This window comes from Triticum urartu, chromosome 1A (assembly GCF_056163025.1).
Source record: "Triticum urartu cultivar PI428250 chromosome 1A, HENAU_Tu73, whole genome shotgun sequence".
In the NCBI taxonomy this organism is placed as follows: domain Eukaryota; kingdom Viridiplantae; phylum Streptophyta; class Magnoliopsida; order Poales; family Poaceae; genus Triticum; species Triticum urartu.
The window spans coordinates 324802278-324809146 of NC_141873.1; the positions used below are offsets into that span (position 1 = coordinate 324802278).

A 6869-nucleotide genomic window follows, 5' to 3' on the forward strand; every position below is an offset into this window, starting at 1 on the left:
GAGTTGATCAAGGATCCTCACTTGATGAAAGTTATTCTGTAGATAAAACATGTTTTTATCTAAAACTGCTTTTATCCAACTACTTTATTTGTCAAACAAAATTAGCTTTATGCAAATGAACCATACAGCCTTCCTTTGAAGCCACATGTAGCTATTAGGTCCTTCCCCGTGGGAGGCATGTTGAGTACGTAATGTACTCATGGCAATACTTTTGTTGAACAACAGAGATCTATGAAGACGAGGGCGTCGACTACGACTATTATGATGATCCTGAGGAGTGAGGACACGTTGACTACATCGACTGCCTGTGGCTAAGATGGAGTCGCTACATATTTATATATTCCGCTGTGTTTCTGGTTGTAATAAATGTCATGAGACATTTCACTATGTATGCCTTGTGGCAAGAGTTATTAAACTTATACTTATTTTAATGTTCTGCAATGATACCATTTCACTGTGTTGTCAAGTTGATCCTGGATTGACAAATATACACAGGAGGGTCTGGAAATAATTTCTGGGTTCTCACAGAAGTGGTATCAGAGCCAGGTTGACCTAGTAACGTGGCCTTAGTTAGAAATGGAAAGCCTTAGGAATTATTTTATAAAATATTATTTTATAAATTTTCTAGTATTTCGCTTCTATTTTCTTTTATTAAATTGTGTATTGATTCTCTTCTTACTCAAATATGTAGATGGTGATATCATCCTCACGCCGGATTGAGCAGTTTGGCAACCTCAGTCGACAGTTTTGGGACATGCTCACATGCTTGGGCTTCAACCAGGATCCAGAGGTTTCCGGACACTCCTATCGTATGATCGGGGGCGAGGAACGTTTCAAGGTCAACTTGGTGGTGTATCCGAGGATGGAGGAACAGACCAGCAGTTACCGATACACATATGATGGAGAAGATTTCTTTGAGGTTGTCATTGGCGTTGTTCATTAGGCGATGCATTGGATAGCCGGACTTCATCATGATGTGGACATGGTCATGGACTAGGTTTTGAGGAACATGTCTTTGAAGAAAACTTTGAGGAGGGACATGTCCATGATACCGACTTTGACTCTGGAGGAGATGATGTGCCACCTCCGCCGCCGCCACCCAATATGGCACAGATGATGTTGATGCAAACACAGATACTTCAACAGCTTGCAGCCAATGTTGCGAACCAGAATCAGGGTCAACCGCCACAGTCGGGATTTGCTGAGTTCATGAGGGCAAAACCGCCAACTTTTGAGGGATCAGCAGACCCACTTGATGCTGATGATTGGTTGAAGGACATCAGGAAGACACTCAACTTAGCCAATTGCACTATGGCTAATTGTGTCATGTTTTCAGCACACCAGCTCAAGGGTGTGGCTGCAGATTGGTGGGAGAATTATTGTGAAGCTCATGAGGATGGCCAAACTATCACTTGGAATGAGTTTGCAGAAGATTTTTGCACCGCACATATTCTTGCGGGCATCATGGGGCTGAAGAGGGATGAGTTTCAAGCTCTTACTCAAGGAAAGATGATAGTGTCTAAATATCTGAGTCGTTTCACGCAGCTGGCACGTTATGGAAGGGAAGATATTCCAACTGAAGCTGACAAGACTGCCAAGTTTTTGAAGGGGTTGAACCCTGGGTTGAAGGACATGCTGGTATCTCATGATTTCCTTACCTTTCAAGCACTTGTCAACAAGGCTATACTCCAGGAGTACTCAAGGAGGGAACTTGAGGAAAATCGCAAGCGTAGAGCACCACAGAGTCACCATGGGGCAGGTAGCTCATGACAGAAGATTGGTCACCATCCTGGCTATCGTGCACCATATGTCAAACCATCAAGGACCAATAACACATTTCAACCCAATGCATATCAGACTCCACGAGCTGAAGTGGGAGGCAATCATGCTAATACAGCTGGAAAGGCATGCTTCAGTTGTGGGCAAGAGGGTCACTTTGCTGTTGCATGTCCCAACAAGAACACCGGTCCCACTCCAGTGAAGTTCAACTTGGGTTCTGCAGCTAAGACACCCGCAGCAGGACGTGTCAGAGGCATTCTCAATACACCCGGGGGTGCACCTCATGCATCAGGATGTGGCAGGGTCAACAATGTCACCATCGAGCGGGCTCATGAAGCACCAGATGTTGTTCTTGGTATGTTTCTGATCAACTCAAATTATGGTTCGGTGCTATTTGATTCTGGAGCTTCCCGTTCGTTCATTTCAAAAAGCTTTGCTGAAAAACATTTATTTCCAACCAAGTGGATGAGTCGGGTTTGGATGATAAAATCACTTGGGGGTATTTTAAGGACTAGACTAAAGTGTCCTAAAGTGGCCATAGTTATAGAAGGAGTGGAGTTTCAAGCAAACCTTATCATTTTAGACTCCACAGGTTTGGATGTGATTTTGGGTATGGATTGGTTAAGTAAACACAAGGCACTAATAGATTGCGCTGGTCCTTCAGTTAATTTAACTAGCACTGAAGGGGCCACTGTGGAATACCAAGCTAGGATTGCACCTCAACCCGAGGTTGATTGCATGATGAACAAAGTGAAGGAGTTAACTTTGGAGGATGTTCTGGTGGTGAAGGAATATCCAGATGTCTTTCCGGATGAATTTCCTGGATTGCCACCACACCATGAGATTGAGTTTGTCATTGAGTTGATACCGGGCACGGCTCCTATTGCAAAGAGACCTTATAAGATGATAGCGAATGAATTAGCCGAGTTGAAGAAGAAAATTCAGGAGTTAGAAGAGAAGGGTTACATTAGGCCGAGCACATCACCATGGGGCGCACATGTACTGTTTGTGAAAAAGAAAGATGGTAGCATGCGCATGTGTGTGGATTACCGAGCGCTGAATGCAGCAACTATTAAGAATAAGTATCCCCTGCCAAGGATTAATGACTTGTTTGAACAATTAAAGGGAGCACATGTGTTTTCCAAAATAGATCTCCGATCAGGATACCACCAGTTAAAGATTCGCCCGCAAGATGTTCCAAAGACCGCCTTTGTTACTCGATATGGTCTCTATGAGTTTTTGGTAATGTATTTTGGACTCAAAAATGCACCAGCTTACTTCATGTATCTCATGAACAACGTATTCATGGATTGCTTGGATAAGTTTGTTGTAGTGTTCATCGACGATGTTTTGATCTATTCCCAGAGTGAAGAAGAGCACGAGAAACACCTTCGAGTGGTTTTGGAGAGGCTAAGGGCTCATCAACTCTATGCCAAGTTTAGTAAGTGCGAATTCTAGTTGAAACAAGTGGACTTTCTAGGACATGTTATCTCGGCCGAAGGAGCTGCCATGGATCCAGCAAAGGTGGAAGCAGTACTCAATTGGAAGCATCCCAAGAATGTGTCAGAAATACGCAGTTTCCTTGGACTAGCCGGGTATTACCGTCGGTTCATTGAATATTTTTTCCCGAATAGCTAGACCTATGACTCAGTTGTTAAAGAACAATAAAAAGTTTGAGTGGTTAGAAGCTTGTGAAGCGAGTTTCCAAGAACTCAAGAGGAGATTGACAGCTGGTCCAGTATTGGTATTGCCGGATATTCAGCAAGATTTTGAGGTTTATTGTGATGCTTCTCAGCAAGGTTTGGGATGCATGCTCATGCAACAAGGGAAAGTTGTAGCGTATTCATCGAGACAGTTACACCCTCATGAGGTTAACTATCCCACACATGATTTGGAATTAGCTACCGTAGTGCATGCCTTGAAAACCTGGAGGCACTACCTTATTGGAAATCGGTGTGAGATATACTTGGATCATAAGAGTTTGAAATACATTTTCACACAACCGGATTTGAATCTTAGACAGAGAAGGTGGCTAGATTTGATCAAGGACTATAATCTGAACATTAACTACCATCCTGGTAAAGCCAATGTCGTAGCTGATGCACTGAGCAGGAAAGTTTATGTCAACAATGTGATGATTCAGAAGGAAGCGCCAGAACTTCATGAGGAAATTTGAAAGATGAATCTGTATGTGAGCCTTACTGAAAATGGTGAAATGTTAGAGGTCAAGTTTACTCTCCAAGATCAGGTGCGAGAAGCGCAGAAAGAAGATAAGGGAATTGCAGAGATTTGTGAGAAAATCAAATTGGGCGAAGCACCTGACTATAGATAAGATGAGAATGGAAACATATGGTTTCGAGACAATGGGTTGGTGCCAGACCAAAAGGATATCAAGGACATGATCATGAAGGAAGCTCATGACTCAGCATACTCAATACACCCTGGAAGTACAAAGATGTATAATGACCTTCGCTGTAGTTTTTGGTGGTCGAGTATGAAGCGAGAAATTGCTGAGTATGTTTCATAGTGTGATGTACGTCGGAGGGTCAAGGTGGAGCATCAGAAGCCCGCAGGACTACTGCAACCACTTAAGGTTCCCGTGTGGAAATTGGAATAAATTGGAATGGACTTTATCACGGGCCTTCCAAGGACATCTTCTGGATTTGATTCTATTCGGGTCATAGTGGATAGATTGACCAAGTCAGGTCATTTCATTCCAGTAAAAACTACCTATGGCTGAGAGAAGCTCGCAGAGTTGTATATGGCAAGAATCATTTGTGCACATGGAGTTCCTAAGAGGATAGTGTCAGATCGAGGTACTTAGTTTACCTCGCGGTTTTTGAAGAAAATACATGAAGTTCTGGGGACTCAGTTGGATTTCAGTACAACATATCACCCACAGACTGATGGACGGACGGAACGGGTAAACCAAATTCTTTAAGTCATGCTTAGAGCTTGTGCTTTGACTTATCAGTGTAGTTGGGATAAGAGTCTTCCTTATGTTGAGTTTTCTTATATCAACAGTTATCAAGCAAGTATAAAGATGGCCCCTTTTGAGGCTTTATATGGACAAAAGTGTCGCACACCTCTTAACTGGCATGAAGTAGGTGAAAACCAAGTGTTCGGTCCTGACACATTGGAAGAGGCGGACAAGCAAGTGAAGATGATTCAAGAAAGGTTGAAGGCAGCCCAGTCTAGACAGAAGGCTTATTCGGATAAGCGTCGCCATGACATATCATTCAAGATAGGAGATGATATGTACCTGAAGGTATCTCCACTACGTGGAATGCGTCGATTTAGAATCAAGGGTAAGCTAGCGCCCCGATACATTGGTCCGTTTGGGATTACCGCTCGACTTGGAGAGGTGGCCTATCAGTTGGCACTCCCGGAGAAGTTGTCAAATGTGCACAATGTTTTCCATGTGTCACAGTTGAAGAAGTGTTTTAAGAAACCCGAAGAAGAGGTGCAGAAGACTTCACTGGACAACATAGAAGTCAAGGATGACCTGACATATGAAGAGTATCCTATTAAGATCCTTGATGAGTAGTTACGAACCACTAGGAGAAAGGTGATCAAACTTTGCAAGGTGCAGTGGAGCAATCACACCGAGAAGGAAGCAACTTGGGAGCAAGAAGACGACCTCAGAGAGGAGTTCCCAAATCTTTTCTCTTAGCTCTGAATCTTGGGGTCGAGATTCCTTGTAAGGGGGGTAGAGTTGTAACATCCTAATTTTCTCGAGAGCTCAATTTTTTTTTCTTTTCTAAGCCAAGGGATGTTGCAACGTAATCTTTAATTATATATTTGGGAGATTGCTCAAATTAATACCAAGTTGTTTGGAATTAATTTGGCACATGCTAAGTGGAAAATATTTTCTGTAATTACCTGAGTCAATTTTTTCGTTCGTAGTATTTCATTTAAATTCTTCTTGCCTATTTTGTTACTTGGATTTCTTGGATTCTCAAAGACTTTTAAGTTATCTTTTGTTTTTGTTCCTTGTAGCAATCCTAATAAAAGAAATCAATATTATTTTATATTGATTTTCTTTTCTTCTCTACCCTTTCATTTCTCTTTCTTTATTGGTCCTTGAACCAATACGTGCATCCTAGCCTAGCCATTGTTGGCCTATTGCATGTATGCACCAAAATTGGTCACACACATTCACGTATGCACTGGGCCATCTCTTCTCTATATATTTTGTTCTTCTACTTTCTAAGTGTCCAGCCACCAAAGAAACTTGGCCCAAGGCCCAGCCAGCAGGTCAGCGGCCCAGCCGAGTGAGCGAGCGGACGACTCGGCTCTCCTCCTTCCTCCCGCACGCACGTACACGTACCTGTACACTTATACACAAAAGAAACGCCATGGCTGCTGCCTCTTCTTTTCCCTTCAAATCTCATCAATCCCTTCACCGTTTCCATTCTTCATCAACACAAGAATTACTCCCCACTCAACGACGAGTCCGTTCAGTCTAATGGCTCCACCCATGGTGGACTTATTATCATGCGAGTAACTGATGAAGTTATTGGCTGAACAATGGCATTCACCTCCCGATCTCCCTCCTCCGGCTATAATTCGGCAGACCCTTCGCGTCACAGCGTGCGTCCAGAGGTCCTCTACGAAAGCCCCATCATCTCATCCTCCAATTCCTTTCCAATCACTCGTAATCCACCCCGCAATACAGCCCCATCTCTACTGTTCTTTGACTACCATCGCCTAAGGTGAGCATCCTAGTCCAATTCCTCCCACCAAAAGAATCCCCTTGCCAAAGCCTACCTCCTAGACATCCTTTCCCGGCTGTTGGTCGTTGTTGGCCGCACGCACAACGACGCCGTACCGCTGCCACCCTTTTGGACTGACGTTGTCGTCAACGGATGACCGTTTGTCGTGTCCGTCCTTGTCCCGGTGTTTCATCATCACCAAGAGCGTCACACACCATCTTCTCTTCATCACCGGAGTTCAACGACGACGATGCGCACCAGCAATCATTCACGTCACATCAATATTTCCACCTTCAACAACTACTCGGTGACCCAAATCCAAACTCAAACCCTAGGAAGATTTCGATGATTCTAGGAGCGAGTTGATTGTTTTGT

General features: G+C 43.6%; 1 pseudogene; it reads left to right on the top strand.

Moving 5' to 3' along the window:
- The first annotated feature begins 1464 nt into the window (after nucleotides 1-1464).
- Nucleotides 1465-5326, top strand: LOC147991066 (uncharacterized; annotated as a pseudogene).
- The last annotated feature ends 1543 nt before the right edge of the window (nucleotides 5327-6869 follow it).